General features: G+C 39.0%; 1 long non-coding RNA gene and 1 pseudogene across 1 annotated transcript; one reads left to right on the plus strand and one right to left on the minus strand.

The window, feature by feature from the left end:
- Nucleotides 1-6,978: 6,978 nt before the first annotated feature.
- LOC144370810 (BCL2/adenovirus E1B 19 kDa protein-interacting protein 3 pseudogene) lies at nucleotides 6,979-8,705 on the minus strand (annotated as a pseudogene).
- A 5,988-nt stretch (nucleotides 8,706-14,693) lies between these two features.
- LOC144370811 (uncharacterized) lies at nucleotides 14,694-17,966 on the plus strand. The gene is made up of 2 exons (XR_013430767.1): nucleotides 14,694-15,102; nucleotides 17,718-17,966. It is a non-coding gene; the product is annotated as an uncharacterized LOC144370811 (long non-coding RNA).
- The last annotated feature ends 679 nt before the right edge of the window (nucleotides 17,967-18,645 follow it).

The raw sequence follows: 18,645 nt of genomic DNA on the forward strand, positions 1-18,645 counted from the left end.
TTAGACCACTAGAAAGAGAGGACCTCAGACCATGAAGGCAAATTATATAATCTTGAAAAGAATATAGACCACAGAGTACGAAACCATGAGCAGAACATTCAAGAGATATTGGATAGCATAAAAAGGCCAAATTTAAGAGTTATTGGGATAGAGAAAGGCATAGAGTTACAAACCAAAGGAATGAAGAATCTATTCAATAAAATAATATCAGAAAATTTTCCAAACATGAAGAATGAATTCAAAAATCAAATTCAAGAATCCTACAGGATGCTAAATGTACAAAATCACAACAGATCCACACAAGGCACATTATAATGAAAATGGCTAACATACAGAATAAGGAAAGAATAGTAAAAGCCAAGAGAGAAAGGAATCAGATTACATATGGGGGAAACCAATTAGGTTATGTGCAGACTTTTCAACCTAGACCCTGAAAGCTAGAAGATCCTGGAACAACATATATCAAGATCTGAAAGAAAATGGATACTAACCAAGAATCTTGTATCCAGAAAAATTAAGCTTTAGAATTGATGATGAAATAAAAACCTTCCATAACAAACAAAATTCTAAAAAGAATTTTCAGCAAGAAAACCTGCACTACAGAACATCTTTGGCAAAATATTCCATGAAAAGGAAATGAAAAACAACAATGAAAATCAGCAGTGGGAGGTGTTACACTAAAGGAAAAACTAATCAAAGGAGAAATCAAGTCAATTTAAATAACAAAAATAAACAAAAATGGCTGGGAATACAAATTATGTCTCCATAATGACCTTGAATTGTAAGAGTCCGGCGAAATGTCGGAGGAAGAGACCACAAAAGACTGTCTTATGCAACGGCAGAAGGGAAGGTTTATTTGGAGACCAGCATGCTAGGGCCCGAGCTCTCTATAGCAAAGAGAGATAGAGCCCTGAGAACAGCTTGAGCAGAGCTTATATACTTTCCCTGGAGAGGGCAAGGAGAGAAGTTACATTTTGTAGTTTGGCAGTTGGGGACAGCTCATTCTGGGAACAAGATTAGCAGACAGTCCACAGTTGGGGACAGCACATTCTGGGAACAAGATTAGCAAACAGTTCTTAAGATTTCAACAGAGTTTTGTTAAGCATATAGAGAAACGGAGTGACACGTACCTATTTTATTAACCTTTCAGAATGTTAATGGCCTAAACCATCTATCAAAAGACACAGACTACCAGAGTGAATAAAAAAAAAGACCACCCAATAATATGCTGCCTCCAGGGAACTCATCTCACAGGAAAAGATATCCACAAACTGAAGGTGAAAGATTGGGAAAAATTATACCCTTCACGTGGACTGTGGAGCAAGCAGGGCTTCTCATCCTCATATCAAATAAAGTAGACGTCAAGCTAAAGTTAATCAAAAGGGATAAAGAAGGACATTTCATTCTGCTCAAGGGAACCATACACCAACAAGACTTAACAATTATAAATATATATGCCCCCAACAATGGAGCATCTATGTTCATCAAACAAATTCTTCTCAAATTCAAGTCAAATTGACAACAACACAATAATTTTGGGTGACTTTAACACACCTGTTTCACCACTGAATAGATTTTCCAAACAAAAGCTGAACAAAGAAACTATGGAACTCAATGACACAATCAATAACTTAGACTTAACTGACATATATAGAATATTTCACCCTTGATATGAGTGAATACACTTTCTTCTCAGCAGCACATGGATCCTTCTCTAAAATAGACCATATATTATGTCACAAAGAAACTCTTAGCAAGAACAAAAAAGTAGAGATACTACCCTGCATTTTATTAGATCATAATGCAATGAAATTATAAATTAATGATAAAATAACAAATAAAAACTACTCCAACACCTGGAGACTAAATAATATGCTACTGACTGAATAATGGATTGCAAAAGACACCAATGAGGAGTTTAAAAATTCTTAGAGGTGAATTGGAACACAACATATTAAAATCTCTGGGACACTATGAAGGCAGTACTAAGAAGAAAGTTCATTGCATGGAGTCATTCCTTAAAAGAAGAAAAGTCAACAAACAAATGACCTAATGTTACTCTCAAAGCCCTAGAAGAAGAAGAACAAATCAACACCAAATGCAGTAGAACACAGGAAATAATTAAAATCAGAGCTGAAATCAATGAAATTGAAACAATTGAAAAAATTGACAAAAAAGTTGATTCCTTGGAAAAATAAGTAAAATTAACAAACCCTTATCCATGCTAACAAAGAGAAGGAAAGAGAATACTCAAATTACTAATGTCCATGATGAAAAAGGAAATATCATGACAGACACTACAGAAATACAGAAGATAATTAGAAATTATTTTGAAAACTTGTACTCCAATAAAATAGAAAATATCAAAGGGATCAACAGATTTCTAGAGTCATGTGATTTGCCCAGATTAAATCAGGATGATATGCACAATTTCAAGCAATGAAATAGAAGATACCATCAGAAGCCTACCAACCAAAAAAAAAAAAAAAAAGCCCAGGACTGAATGGATACACAGATTAGTTCCACAAGACCTATAAAGAAGAACTAATACCTATACTCTTCAAATTATTTCATGGAATAGAAAAAGAGGCAGCACTTCCAAACTCATTCTATGAGGCCAATATTACCCTGATTTCAAAACCAGGCAAAGACACATCAAAGAAAGAAAACTTCAGACCAATATCTCTAATGAACATTGATGCAAAAATTCTTAAGATTCTGAGAAATCAAATACAAAAACTTATTAAAAAGATAGTGCACCAAGATCAAGTGGGGTTCATCCCAGGGATGCAAGTTTGGGGCAACATATGAAAATCAAAAAATGTAATTCATTGCATCAATAGACTTAACGATAAGAATCATATGATCACTCAATAGATGCAGAAAAAGCATTTGACAAAATACAGCACCCAATTATGTTCAAAACACTAAAAAAACTAGGGATAACAGGAACATATTTTAACATCATAAAAGCTATCTATGCTAAGACCCAGGCCAACATCATTCTAAATGGAGAAAATTGAAAACATTCCCTCTAAAAACTGGAATAAGACAGGGATGCCCACTTCTATTTAACATAGTTCTTGAAATACTGGCCAGAGCAATTAGACAGATGAAAGAAATTAAAGAGATAGATAGGAAGGGAAGAACTCAAATTAGCAATATTTGCCGACTATATGATTCTATATCTAGAAGAAATGAATTCAGTAATGTAGCAGGATACAAAATCAACATCCATAATCAAAGGCATTTCTATATATCACGCACAAAACCTCTATAAGGGAAACAAGGAAAACTACCCCATTTACAATAGCCTCAAAAAAAAAACACCAAACAACAACAAACAAACAAACAACAACAACAAAACACCCCAGGAATCAACCTAACAAAAGAGGTAAAAGGCCTCTATAACAAAAACTACAGAATACCAAGGAAAGAAATTAAAGAAGACCTTAGAAGATGGAAAGATCTCCCTTGTTCTTGGATAGGCAGAATTAATATTGTCAAAATGATCATACTACCAAAAGCACTATACTTCATACAATTCCAATCAAAATCCCAATGATATTCCTCATAGAAATAGAAAAAACAGTCATGAAATTCATCTGGAAAAATAAACTAAAGCAATCCTTAACAAGAAAAGTGGTGCAGGTGGCATCACTAAGCCAGACTTTATACTACAGAGCAACAATAACAAAAACAGTATAGAACTGGCACCAAAAATAGACTGGTAGACAAGTGGCACAGAATAGAGGATGAAAATATGAACCCGCATAATTACAGTTATCTTGTATTAGACAAAGTTGCCAAAAACATACATTGGAGAAAAGATTGCCTCTTCAACAAATGGTGCTGGGAAAACTGGAAATCCATATGCAATAAAATGAAATTAAACCCTCTCTCTCATCATGCACAAAATTCATCTCAAAGTGTGTCAAAGATCTAGTTATTAAACCAGAGACCCTGCGTCTGATAGAAGAAAAAGTAGGTCCAAATCTCCATCATGTCAGTTAGGCCTCAACTTCCTTAATAAGACTCCTACAGTGCAAGAATTAAAGTCAAGAATCAATAAATGGGATGAATTTAAACTAAAAATCTTCTTCTCAGCAAAAGAAACAATCAGTGAGGTGAACAGAGAGCCTACATTTTGGGAACAAATTTTTACCACTTGCATATCAAATAGAGCACTAATCTCTAGGGTATATAAAGAATTCAAAAATTTAAACAGCAGAAAAAAAACAAAAAACAAAAAGAAAACCAACCCAAATAACCCAATCAATAAATGGGCTAAGGAACTAACAGATACTTCTCAGAAGATGACATACAATCAATCAACAAATATATGAAAAAAGTTCAATATCTCTAGCAGTTAAAGAAATGCAAATCAAAACTAACATTTCATCTCACTTCAGTCAGAATGGCAGGTATTAAGAATACAAACAACAATAAGTGTTGGTGAGGATGATGGGGAAAAGGCACACTCTTACATTGCTGGTGGGACTGGAAATTGGTGCAGCCAATACGGAGTGCAGTATGGAGATTCCTTGAAAAACTGAGAATGGAGCCAGCTATCCCACTCCTCAGTCTATACCCAAGGACTTAAATACAGCGTACTACAGGGACACAGCCACATCAATGTTCATAGCAGCACAATTCACAATAGCTAAACTATGGAGCCAACCTAGAAGCCCTTCAGTAGATGAATGGATAAAGAAACTGTGGAATATTACTCAGCATTAAAAGAGAATAAAATCATAGCATTTGCAGGTAAATGGATGGTGTTGAAGAATATAATGCTAAGTGAAGTCAGCCAATCCCCCAAAACCAAATGCCAAATGTTCTCTCTGACATAAGGAGGCTGATTCATAGTGGGATTAGTAGGGGAAGCATAGGAGGATTAGATAAACTCTAGATAGGGCAGAAGGGTGGGAGGGGAAGGGAGGGGGTATGGGGGTAGAAAAGATGGTGGAAAGTGATGGTCATCACTACCCTAAGTACATGTATGAAGACACGAATGGTGTGAATATACTTTGTATACAACCAGAGATATGAAAAGTTGTGCTCTGTGTGTGTAATATGAATTGTAATGCATTCTGCTGTCATATGTAACAAATTAGAATAAAAAATAAAGCAGAAAAATATAGTGACTGGACAGCCAGCAGCTGTGCACATGGCATCATATGTCCCCTGCATTGTCCCGTGGGTGACTGACCTGGCTAGTGCCATCTTCACTGGTGTGGTTGGTTTCTCTGTCTCTTGACCAGCCCGTCCCTCACTGGGTCTTTGCGGCTAAGTTGTTCTTTCTTCATCTCTCCCTCTCTCTGTCTCCTGTGCTGTAGGTGTCTGTCTGGGTCTGACTTTCTCTGGTCATCTGAGACCACGTACATTCTCTTCTCTGCCCGATTGTCTTTGTGACCCCTTCTTCTTTGCCTCACTAGTATTTTATGTCTCCCCTAGCTCTACTTATATCATTATCTTTTTTGTTTCTAAGTCTTCTTCTTCACACAACCCCCTTCAAGTGCAGGACCCCAGTGACCTAAGGACCTCCCACATGGTCCTAACTCCCAAGGTCTCATCATCTTGGAGACCAAGCTTTAGACACATGGGCTTTAGGGGCACACCCAAACCAATATCCAGACCACAGCACGTGGCTTTCTAACTTCCTGGGGAGAGAACCACACTTTCCCCACTCTTTTTGTGATTAAAGAGAATACCAACATTACTCTCCTTTTCTGTCACCTGTCTTTCACAGGTGGGTGGGACTGGTGAAAATTAGGATTTCTGTGTGACCAAGGTGGTCATTTTAGGACTTGAGGTGGGGGTGGAAGGAACTGCTATTGAAATTGGCCATAATAATAGTAAGGTTTCCTGGAGTGAGCAATCTATTAGAAAACACTGGGCCAAATTATCACTGTCTGCAGGTGATATGATCCTGTAATTATAAGATCCAAAGGCTCTACCAAAAGACTACTAAAGCTAATAAACAAATGCAGCAAAGTAGCAGGGTTGAAAGATAAACGTACAAAAATCAATAGCTTTTCTATACTCCAAAAATGAATGATCTGAGAAAGAAATCAGGAAAACAATCCCATCCATAATAGCCTCAAAACAAATGAACAAGAAAACACCTAAGAATGAATCCAACCAAGGAGGTGAAAGACCTCTTCAATGAAAACTGTAGAACACTGGAGGAAGAAACTGAAGACTCAGAAGATGGGAAGACCTCCCATGTTCATGGATAGGCAGAATTGGTATCATTAAAATGGCCATACTACCCAAAGCAATTCTAAGTTGAAAAAAAACAATGCTGGAGGCATCACAAAAACTGACTTCAAATTAAACTTCAGAGCTACAGTAACTAAAACTGGAAGGTATAGATATAAAAACAGATACATAGACCAGTGGTACAGAATAGAAGACACAGAAACAAATCCACACAGATACAGTCATCTGATCCTGGGCAAAGGTGCCCATTCACAGGAGAAAAGACAGCCTTTTAAATAAATGTTGCTGGAAAACTGTTACCCCTACGTAGAAGAATGAAATTAGACCTTTATCTCACTCTGCACAAAAGTCAACTCAAAATTGGTCAAAGACCCAGGAATGAGTAGTGTTAATGGAGGCAGTTCCTTGACTACCAGTCTGACATTAAGTGGGATCACTCCTGGATCTCAGCTGCACACAGTGCAGACCCACACTGTAGCTGATGGTGATTTAGGCAGAAACACAATCTGTCTCACTGGGACACAGATCTCTGCCTAAACCCAGGGCTGGTCTAGAAGCTCCATGTGCTAGTGCAGGTCAGGGAGAGCTGTGCTCCTCAAGTCTGAGGGACAGGTGGTGGAGATGGTCCTTTGGCCACAAAGGCTGATGTCAAGCCAGGTTGCTCTCACCCGCAGCCTGTGCAAGCAACGGAAGTTGGGTTCTGTGAAGTGAGATGGATGAGAAATCTAGGGAAAAATTATAGGACACAGAAAATAAGTTTTATTTATTTATTTAAGTTAAAATTTTAATTTATTTTAACACACCTCAATGAAGTAGGGAAAAGGCAAAATACAAGGCATATACAGCATATCAAAGAGGCAGCCTTTTAGAAATCATGCTGTAGAAAAGATAAAGCAGGACATGTGGTGAACTAGTTCAATCAAGCTTTTATGATACCATATGTAAATATGACAATCTGAAGAATTTGGCAAAGATTCATTTTTGTTTATCTCCAGTTTAAGCCGATACATCTGCTTACAGTAAAGCTGTGTAAGAGCACACAAAAGCTGAACACAAACAGTAAGATCAGACCCAGCAATCCAGAGCTGCAGAGTAAGACCAAGTAGGTGCCTTCAACAGAAGTTCAACCGTCCAGGTGAAGGCAGACAGTCGGGGGCTGGGGTCCACAGCCAGCAGAAGGCCCTCAGGGTGCGGGCTGCACAGTGGAGCCTGCAGCTGTACCTGGGTTCCATGGCTCCTGATGGAGACAGCCCACGTCCACTATATCTAATATGCCGTTGAAAACAGGGATTATAAGGCCACAGTATTTCTTTTGAACGAATCCTTTACTGTAGTAACTTTTTCCTATTAATGTAGTTCAGTCTTTTGAAATATAAATTATTTTAACAATTAAGGTTACAGTTAATTTTTTAATTACTACATAATAGCTATTAAGTTATTTATACTATTTATACCTAGTATCCAAAGGAAATTTACTACCAAATCTTACAGTAACTATCAGTCTGACATGCTTATTAATTGATCCCATAGATATAATTACAGGCCAACATGATTTTAGTGTCTGCTGTTTCCATTTTACTAAGTTATGAGCGCAGCATTTATGGAACAAATAAACTCAAGAGGTGTGGCCACCCAAGGATCACCTTAGCCCAGCTGTCAGCTCAGGAGGGAATCCCAGCACACCAACAACGCCAGGTCCACATCTCCCTCAAAGGGTGCTGGTGGAGGTTGTCAGGCGCCTCTCAATGGCCAGGAGGTGGGACAGCAGCAGAGATGGAAGACAGATCTTGAGGAACTCTGCCGAGAAGATGGAGAAGATGCCCCCCTTCTTCATGACACTGGTGTTTCTCATGCTGAGCGTGGCCGTGCGCTTGGGGGGGGATGTTTTCTGGCCGAGTTGACCAATCCCATATCCAGTCTGAGTTTTTCTTTAAGATGCTTTCGACCTCTTTCCTTCTCTCAAGATAATCTTCCTCGGACTGAGAGCTGTTCTTCTCACCGATGCTGTGGGCGTCTGTTTCTGAAGCTCTCGTGTTTTCTTGTGGCGTCTGTGAGCGCGGTGGGCTGTCACAGTGAGAGCTCTTGGAACTGCTGCGTCCCGATTCGTGCTGGGCGTCCAGCAGTATTTTTTCCATGTCACCATTATAAATAGATACTGAGGCTGGAACACCGCTCCCATTCCCGTTGCTGAAGTGCAGCTCCATCCAGGAGCCATGAAGGTCTCCTCCTGCATCCCGGGGGCTCCGCTCTGCGACATGGCGTCCGAGGATGGCTTGACAGCGGGGTTGCGCTGGGCTGCGGCTGCCTCGGCGGCCACCGCCATAGAGGACGCACGCCGGCGGCCGACCGCTCGCACTAGAAAATAAGTTTTAAAGAGCAGGGGCAGGACAGCTCTTTGACCTTAAAGTTTGAGCTTCCGTGCTGGAAAGAGAGAGAGAGCCTATGTTTGCTCTATTTATTTGGGGAACTTCAAAGGCTTTCTACAGAATGTTCTTAACCAATTACGATAGGAAGTGGGCTGTCCAGTTCCCAATGGGTTACGCCCAACTATGGAGATAAGAGATCAGTCTTCCTAGCTGAAGACAGATGTCACATGCACTGTGCAATCCATTAAGTGGGAGGAGCCACCATTAAACTTGAAATGCCAAACCAAAATCTCCTTGGCTCCAAGGCCAAGTGAAGATACTCAAATAGCTCAGGAGTGGCTCCCCACAGGTGGCCTCTGAGGCTCAGCCACAAGCACCTGTGCAGATTTACAGGTAGGGCACCTAAGTCCCAGCCCAAGGCTTCCATGATACAGGCTGGAACTTGAGTCAGTTACACCAGTCTTTGCTGCTTCCAGAGCCTCTAAGACTTCTAGCCTCGGTATAAGGACTTTTAGTTTCTGTTTGGGGTTGGGTCTCACCATGGTGGGCCAGCTCTGAGGTCCAAGACAAAGTCCTATGCTGGCTGTCCCATTAACACTACCCCAACTTCCACCAGCATAGCATGGTGCAAGAATCCATTTATTGGTGGTGGTAGTAGTGGGGAGTCATAGTAGTGGGGTGGTAATGGGGTAGGACTGGTCAGGAAGCCCAGGATTTTGCCTAAGATCCCAGTGTTGGCCTGCTGAAACCTAACACTGGGTAGATCCCAACAGCACCTGTTCCCAGGGTAGTGCCAGTGGATGGAACTTCTAGAGCAACCATACAACCAAGAACCCATGGATCCCACCTGTTGAACGACTATTCAGTTGACATCATCACCGGTTGTTGCAGCAGTCTTGGGTTTCAAGCGGCAGGCCACCCCTAGTGGTGTGGGCCTTGGTCCTCCCCATTGCTGCTCTGGGCTGAGGGGCCTGGGGGTCTGGGCTGTAACACAGCTTTGCCTTGTGGTTGGCCACAGGTGTGGCATAGGAGCCTAGGAGGGTCCTTCCACAGTGAGTCTCTCCACGGCTGGCGACAATTGTGCAGTGCCCAGAGGCTGGTGACTGTAGATTGGCATCTGGGTTTGCTCTGGCTGCAGAGAAAGGCTTCTGGGGTGGACTAACACGTTTTTAGGCACTTTGCAGTTCATGAGGTGCCAAAATAGCAACACAGAACAGAACTCACGGCAAACTCTGCCCTAGGGCGCCATCTAGTGTTGAAATGGTGGAGGTGACGACAGGTTTACAGAAAGATTATGAATACTGGAAGGAATATCTAACCCTGCAGTGCCCAGATGAGGCCTCAGAACAGCAGGCATCAGACATGCGGACCAGGAGCTTTCACGATACCCCGACTTACCTATTGAATGTCAGGAACAGTCACAATAAGGTGCCAAACCAAGTTGTATTCAGTATGGGTACACTCTGGGATGGAGAAGTTAAAGTAGCTCCTTTAAGGAAACTCAAGAAACACACAGACCAATCCAATAGTCTGAGTAATTTAACAGAGAGAAAAGCAATTAAAAACGCCAAACAGAAATCCTTGAGCTGACTAATATAGTAGGATAAATTAAGAACATGATAGTAGATAGGGGACAGAGCAAACAGAAGAAAGAATTAGTGAGCTCACAGTACAGAGTAGAAATGATATTATTATTATTATTTTTGCTGGACATGGTGATGCACATATGTAATCCCAGTGGGTCAGGAGGCTGAGGCAGGAAGATTCCAAATTCAAAGCCAGGCTCAATAACACATCAAAGCCCTGTCTCAAAAAATATATATATATATTTTTGTGTGTGTATGTGTTTGGAATAATGTGGGTAGGCAGCATAGGAACTTAAATACTTGGTCTTGGTTCAGAAAACTAACAGATTGCTAGACAGAAGAAAAAACATGAAGAAAAAAGAAGCTTAATTTAATGCTTCTTAAGTAGTGTTTGTATTTATAGCACCAATATCCATTTTGAGACTTTAAGGGGTAGGAGTTACTGAGTTGGGAAAGGCAAGTATAAATGAAAGCTTAAATTTAGGAAGAAAAAAGTTGGAGTAAAGGAAATTATTTTGATTAAGTATATTTCATTTGATCTGGGTATTCTTGGACCACGTTATTAAATTAATTGTTAGGCTGCAGTTGGTTGTTCATGTGAGTGTTGATACCCCACTGGTGAGCGCGCTGGGAATCACTGTTGTCCTTTACGGAGCTTATTTTATGATTTAACACAGACTATACTGTCCATAGGAGGTGGGTTCCCTTCCCCTTATTTGTATGTTTGCTATATACTTTGATATCTGAAATGTTATGTACTGGAAAGGACACATATATCTAGACCAGATGGGGTTTTATGCAACCTTTAGTCCTTGAATGAACAACAACAACAACAAAAACAACTAAAAAAACAGTTGGTGAGCTCAAAGACTTTTTTCTTTTTTCTTTGTTCTTTTAAGATATACATGACTGAAGAATGTATTTGACATATTATACATACGTTAAGCATGACTTATTCTAATTAGGGTCCTATTCTTTGGTTGTACATGACGGGGGGGTTACTTTCACTGTGTGCTTATATATAAACATAGGAAAGTCATGTCTGACTCACTCTACTGCCTTTCCTACTCCCACCTCCCTCCTTGCTTCACTCCCCTTTGTCTAATCCAATGGGCTTCTATGCTTCCCTCCCACCACCTTATTGTGAGTCAGGATCTGCACATCAGAGAGGACATTTGGCCTTTGGTTTTTGGGATTGGCTTACTTCACTTAGCATGATAGCCTTTAGTTCTGTCCATTTAGCAGTATATGCCATAATTTTATTCTTCTTTATGGCTGAATAATATTGTGTATGTATGCCACATTTTCTTTACGCATTCATCTGTTGAAGGACACCTAGGTTGGGCCCATAGCTTAGCTATTGTTTCATAGCTTAGTTATGAACATCTATGTGGATGTATCACTATAGTATGCTGAATTTAAGTCCTTTGGGAATAAACCTAGGAGTGGGTCAAATGGTGGTTCCCTTCCAAGTTTTCTGCTTTCCAGAGTGGCTGCACCAATTTGCAGTCCCACCAGCAATGTGAGTGTGCCTTTTCCCCCACATCCTTGCCAATATTTATTATTACCTGTATTCTTGATAATTGCCATTCTGACTGGAGTGATTTTAATTTGCATTTCTCTAAATGCTAGAGATGTTGAACATTTTGCCATATACTTGTTGACGATTCATATTTCTTTTTCTGTGACATGCCTGTTCAGTTCCTTTGCTAATTTATTAATTAGATGATGATGATGATTATGGTGTTAAGCTTTTTAGTTCTTGTATATTCTGGAGATCAGTGTGCTATCTGAGGTGCAGGAGGCAAAGATTTTCTCCCATTCCGGAGGCTCTCTGTTCATGTTCTTGATTGTTTCCTTCACTGTGAAGCAGCTTTTCAGTTTGATAACATCCCATTTATTGACTGTGATTTTACTTTTTGTGCTTTAGGGGTCTTGTGTAGGAAGCTGGTTCCTAAGGCAACATGATGGAGACTGATGGTTGTACATTTTCTTCTGCTAGGCGCAGGGGCTGTGATCTAATACGTAGGTCCTTGATACAATTAGAGTTGAGTTTTATGCAGGGTGAGACTTCAGGGTTCACTTTCATTCTGCTACATATGGATTTCCAGTTTTCTCAGCACTACTTGTTGAAGGGACTATCTTTTCTCCAATGAATGTTGATAACGCCTTGTCTAGTATGAGATAACTGTATTTAGGTGGGTTTGATTCTGTGTCTTCTATTCTGTACCATTGGTCTTCATGTCTACTTTGGGGCCCATCCATGCTGGTTTTGTTACTATAGCTCTGTAGTGTAGTTAAGGTATGGTATTGTGATGCCTCCTGTTTTGCTTTTCTTGTTAAAGATTGCTTTGGCTAAATTGGACCTCTCACTTTTCCAGGTGAATTTCATGACCACCTTTCCTATTTCTATGAAGAATGTCATTGGAATGTTAATTGGAATAGCATTAAATCTTCACAGTGCTTTTGGTATAATGGTCATTTTGACATTTTTATTTCTGCCTATCCAAGAACATAGGTGATCTTTATATCTTCCAAGGTTTTCTTCAATTTCTTTATTTAGTGTTTTGTAGCTTTCATCATAGAAGTCTTTCACCTCATTTGTTAGATTGATTCCCCAGTAATTTATTTATATTTTGGGGGCATAGTGTGAATGGGGTAGTTTTCCTAATTTCTCTTTCAGTTGATTCATCCTTGGGGTATAGGAACACAATTGATTTATGGATATGTTAGGGTCCGGCAAAACGTCGGAGGAAGAGACCACAAGAGACTGTCTTATGCAACAGCAGGAGGGTTTTATTTGGAGGCCAGCATGCTGCGGCTCAGAGCTCACCTTAGCAAAGAGAGTTAGAGCCCTGAGAACAGCTTGAGCAGAGCTTATATACTTTTCTTGGAGAGGGCAGGGAGGGAAGTTCATTGACGGGTCAGGGCGAGTGGGCAGTTTGCCTGCAACCGAGTGAGGGAGTGCATCCTGCAGTTTGGCAGTTGGGGACAGCACATTCTGGGAACAAGATTAGCAAACAGTTCTCAGGATTTCAAGTATTTTGTTAAGCATACAGAAAAACGGAGTGACAAGTACCTATTTTATTAACCTTTCAGATATTAATTTTGTATTCTGTTAATTTACTGAATTTGTTTATATGAGTTTTAGAAGTTTTCTGGTGGAGTTTTTTTGGGTCTTCTAGTGATGAGAGATTAGGGTTTGTTTGATGTATGTAGATTCTGCATTTTGGGGAGCATACCTATTTAAGATTGTTTTGTTTTGTTGATGTATAGTTCCCTTCAGCAGTATGAAATGTTCAACTTTGTCCCTCCTGATTAACTTTGACTTGAAATTCACTTTGTCTGATATGAGAATAGAAATCCCTGCTTGTTTGCAAGATCCTTGGTAAGCTTTTGATGGCATCATCAATTTTATTGCTTAAAATCATGTAGGCAAGTAGGAATTATCACCATCTATCCTACCTGGTGAACTAATGCTGGGTTCCCAAAATCTGACTATTCCAATAATGCAAGAAAACGACAAAGAAAGCACACAACCACACAGAAGTAGCTTTTCAGTAATCTGGAGGCAGCTCTGCGATTTTAAGTGACCTTGAAGAGGGAGAGAGCCACCGGAATTGTTTATTCTTACATAGGGAACACACAAGGGGGAGGTTCCATGGAACATTCTATCCCCAAAAGGGCAATGGGTTAGGATTACAAAGGCACAGGTGAGTGTAGCTCATCACCAGTGGTGACACCTACACCTGGAGCCACACCTTACTATCTGAGTTAGGATAACGCCAAGTCACTACAAAATGTAGTAGTTGGTCAGAGCCCTGGGGCATCAGAACTTGAAGGCATCTGCATACATGGCAGCCCCTGACAAGGGGTAGTTTGAGCTCTTCTTTCTCTATTCATATCCTTTTAATTTCTATCTTCCGCCTAATTGCTCTGGCTAGAGTCCAAGGACTACTTTGAATAGAAATGGTGAAAAGGGCATTCTGTCTTGTTCCAGTTTTTAGAAAGCTTTCAGTTTTTCTTCATTTAGAATGATGTTGGCCTTGGGTTTAACAAATATATCTTTTAAAATGATAGGTATGTTCTTACTATCCCTAGATTTTCTAGTGTTTTGAACATGAATGGATACTGTATTTTGTGAAATGCTTCTTCTTCATCTATTGAGATAATTGTGTGATTCTTGTCTTTAAGTCTATTGATCTGATGAATTATGTTTATTGATTTCCATATGTTGAACCCACCTTGCATTCCTAGGATGAACCCACTTGATCATGGTGCACTATGTTTTTGTATGTGATTTGCTGGTATTTTATTAAGATTTTTTTGCATCTATGTTTCTCAGGGATTGGTTGGAAGTTTTCTTTCATTGATGTATTTTTCTGGTTTTGGTATCAAGGTGATACTAGTTTCATATAAAGAATTTGGAAGGGTTCCCTCATTTTCTATTTCATGAACTTGAAAGGTTAATAAAATAGGTACTTGTCACTCCGTTTTTCTGTATGCTTAACAAAACACTGTTGAAATCCTGAGAACTGTTTGCTAATCTTGTTCCCAGAATGTGCTGTCCCCAACTGCCAAATTGCAGAATGCACTCCCTCACTCGGTTGCAGGCAAACTGCCCACTCGCCCTGACCCGTCAATGAACTTCCCTCCCTGCCCTCTCCAAGAAAAGTATATAAGCTCTGCTCAAGCGGTTCTCAGGGCCCTATCTTTCTTTGCTCTATTCAAGTGAGCTCTGAGCCCCAGCATGCTGGTCCCCAAATAAACCCTTTGCTGTTGCATGAGGCAGTCTCTTGGTGGTCTCTTCCTCCGACGTTTTGCTGGTCCCTTACAAACTAATTTGAGGATTATTGTAAGTTCTGTTTCAAAGGTCTGGTAGAACTCTGCTGAAAATCTATCTGGTCCTGGGCTTTTCTTCATTGGTAAGCTTTTGATACCATCTTCAATTTTATTGCTTAAAACTGATCTGTTTAAATTTTCTATCTCCTTGTGATTCAATTTGGATAGGTCATATGGCTCAAGAAATTTTTCAATGTCTTCAAGATTTTTTAATTTATTTGGGTATAAATTGCCAATATAGTTTGATTGTTGTCTGTATTTCAGTAGTGTCCATTTTGATATTTACTTTTTTATCACAAATTTTAGTAATATGAGTTTCTTCTTTCTCTTCATTAGCCTAAGGGTTTATCAGTTTTATTTTTTTCAAAGAACCAACTTTTTGTTGTGTTGATTTTTTAATTGTTTTTGTTTCAATTTCATCTCTCATTTTAATTATTTCTTGCCTTCTACTGCGTTTGGTATTGATTTGTTCTTTTTCTAGGGCTTTGAGATGTAATGTTAGATTATTTATTGGGTAATTTTTCCATTCTTTTAGTGAATGAGCTCAATGCAATAAACTTTCCTCTTAGAACTACCTTCAGGGTGTCCCAGAGATTTTGATATGTTATGTTGCTATTCTCTTTCACCTCCAAGTATTTTTAAATTTCATCCCTGAATTTTTCTGCTATCCATTGATCATTCAATAGCATAATATTTAGTCTCCCTGTGTTACAATAAATCATTGATTTCTAATATCATTTCATTATGACCTGATAGAATGCAAGGTATCACCTTTTTTTTGGTATTTGCTAAGAGTGGCTTTTTGGCCTAAGATATGGTATATTTTAAAGAAGGATCCATGTTCTGCTGAGAGGAGTGTGTATTTAGTAACTGATGAATGAAATATTCTATATATGTCTGTCATGTCTATATTATTCATTGCATTTTTTTTAGTTCTATAGCTTCTTTAGTTTTTGTTTGGAAGATCTATCTAGTGATGAGAGGGTTTTGTTTAAGTCACTCGGTATTATTGTGTTGTGGTCAATTTGATTCTTAAAGTTGAGAAGGGTTTGTTTGATGTATGTAGATGCTGCATTTTGGGGGGCATACCTATTTAAGATTGTTTTTTCTTGTTGATGTATAGTTCCCTTCAGCAGTATGAAATGTTCAACTCTGTCCCTTCTGATTATCTTTGACTTGAAATTCACTTTGTCTGATATGAGAATAGAAATCCCTGCTTGTTTGCAAGATCCTTGTGAATGATATTTTTGTCTCCATATTTTTACTTTCAGTTAGTGGATATCTTTGCCTATGAGGAGATTCTCTTGGAGACTTCATATTGTTGGGTTTTGTTTTTTAATCCAATTCACCAGTTTATGTCTTTTGATTGATGAGTTTAGATCATGTACATTCAAAGTTATTATTGAGGAATTGTTTTTATTCACTGCTATTTTGATTGATTTTTGTTTTTTAATTTAATTTCTTCTTTGATTGTCTATTTTTTAAGTGTAACTCCTTCCTTTGCTGGTTTTCAATTTTATTTTTTATTTCTTCTTCATGAAATATTTTATTGAATATGTTTTGTAGTGCAGACTTTCTAGTGGTGAATTCTTTTAACTTTTATTTATCAAGGAAGATTTTATTTAATCATCTGAATTTAATCATTCTGAAGCTTAATCTTGCTGGGTATAGTATTCCTGGTGGGTATCCATTTTTTTCAGAGCTTGGTATATATTATTCCAAGACCTCCTAGCTTTTAGAGTCTGAGTTGAGCGATTAACTGAGATCCAGATTGGTTTCTCTCTAGATGTGACTCATCATTTTTGTCTGGCAGCCTTTAAAATTCTATCCTTATTCTGTATGTTAGGCATTTTCATAATAATGTGCCTTTGTGTCAGCCTGTTGTAATTTTGTATATTTGGGGTCCTGTATGTCTCCTGTATTTGATTTTCCATTTCATTCTTAAGTTTTTGGAAATTTTCAGATATTGTTTCATCAAAAATAGTGTGCATTTCTTTGGTTTTTATCTCCAAGTCTTCATCTATCCTGTCAAACCTTAAGTTTGATCTTTTCATGTTATCCCATATTTCTTGGAAGTTTTGTTCATGGTCTCTTAACATCTTTTCTCCATGGTCAACTTTGTTTTCAAGATTATATATTTTGTTTTCATTACCTGAAACTCTGTCTTCCAAGTAGTCTAGTGTCTTGGTAATGCTTCCCATTGAATTTTAAATTTGGTTTATTGATTCCTTCATTTTGATGATTTTTGCTTGATATTTTTTTCCAGAATCTCTTTTTTGAAATGATCTTTCTCCTCCTGTATTTTCTCCCAGTTTTCATTTCTTACATTGTCCTTTACCTTGCAGATCAGTTTAACTATAAACATTCTAAACTCCTATTCTGACATTTCTTCCTCTGTGATGTCAGTGGATTCTGCTACTGAAGTATCTTGGCTTGTTGGGATATTTTGTTCCCTTTCTTTTCTGTTTCTTCTGCCATCTTGAAAAACTCAAGACAGTCCATTTGAAATGCAAAAATACCACTACCAGAGCCAGGAAAGAAAAAATCAAACAAACTGAGACAGAGAAATAGTTTTCCCTCTTGTGAAAATAATGTTAGGTACTCTCCCAGATGATAAGGGATTCAATTTGGTGAGAGGCAAGGCGTGCATCGTGTATTCACAAAAATCATCTCCATTTACCTTTTCTTTATAACACAGCCAGAACACACTTGAGGCTTAAGGTGGTAATGAGACATATGTTTCACAAAAGGCATGATGAAGAAGAACCCAGATGCAGCTGGAAATCCAGATCTATTGTGATGACATCGAGAGACCATGTTTTGCCTACCCTAAAAGAACAATCAAAGCAGTGTACATTCCTGTTTTGTTTGGTTCAGCCTGGAATTTCTGTTTCTCACGTGTTGGTCCGTTGTGCTCCACCACAAGAATAAAGAGCCTTGTTCTTATTGTGTGTGTGTTTTTTCCTGATCTAATGAAGAACATGAGAATCTATGGAGCTGGAAAGAGCGTGGTCCCCAATATTAAGAGCTGGGGAATTGGAGGAGGTAAGTAGGTCAAGGTGACATCCCCCCCCCCCCGAGAAGGTCCCACTGAATGAGCCAGTTCTTGAGTGAGAGGTCTTGGACTGTCAGCCTCTAAAATTATAAGCTAAACAAACATCTTTACTTTATATAGTACCTGGCATCAGGAATATTTTTAGAGAAGGAAAGGCTTATTTTGTCGCATGGTTTCAAAGGTTTGGTCCATGTTTGGGTGGTTCCATTGCTCTGGGCCTGTGGTGGATGGAGCATCATGGCTGAAGGGCACAGAGGAGGAAAGTTACTCAGCAGAGACCAGAAGGTGACTTGGTGGGGGGAAGAGGTCACAGAGAAGATTAATCTTTCCAGAGAAAGCACCAAGTGACCTACCTCCTCCAGTCATGCCCAACTGGAATGTAACCTGGAATGTAACCCAAAGCAATTTGGAGCAGAAGTGGCAATGTTGGAAGTATTGCAATAGGTAACTTCAAAATATAATACAGTGCCATTGTAACAAAGCAGCATGCTACTTGCATAAACCAAACATATAGACCACAGAAAAACCATGCAGCAACAGCCATTGATCCTTGACAAAAGCACCAAAAACT

Source organism: Ictidomys tridecemlineatus, chromosome 15, assembly GCF_052094955.1.
Source record: "Ictidomys tridecemlineatus isolate mIctTri1 chromosome 15, mIctTri1.hap1, whole genome shotgun sequence".
Lineage (NCBI taxonomy): Eukaryota > Metazoa > Chordata > Mammalia > Rodentia > Sciuridae > Ictidomys > Ictidomys tridecemlineatus.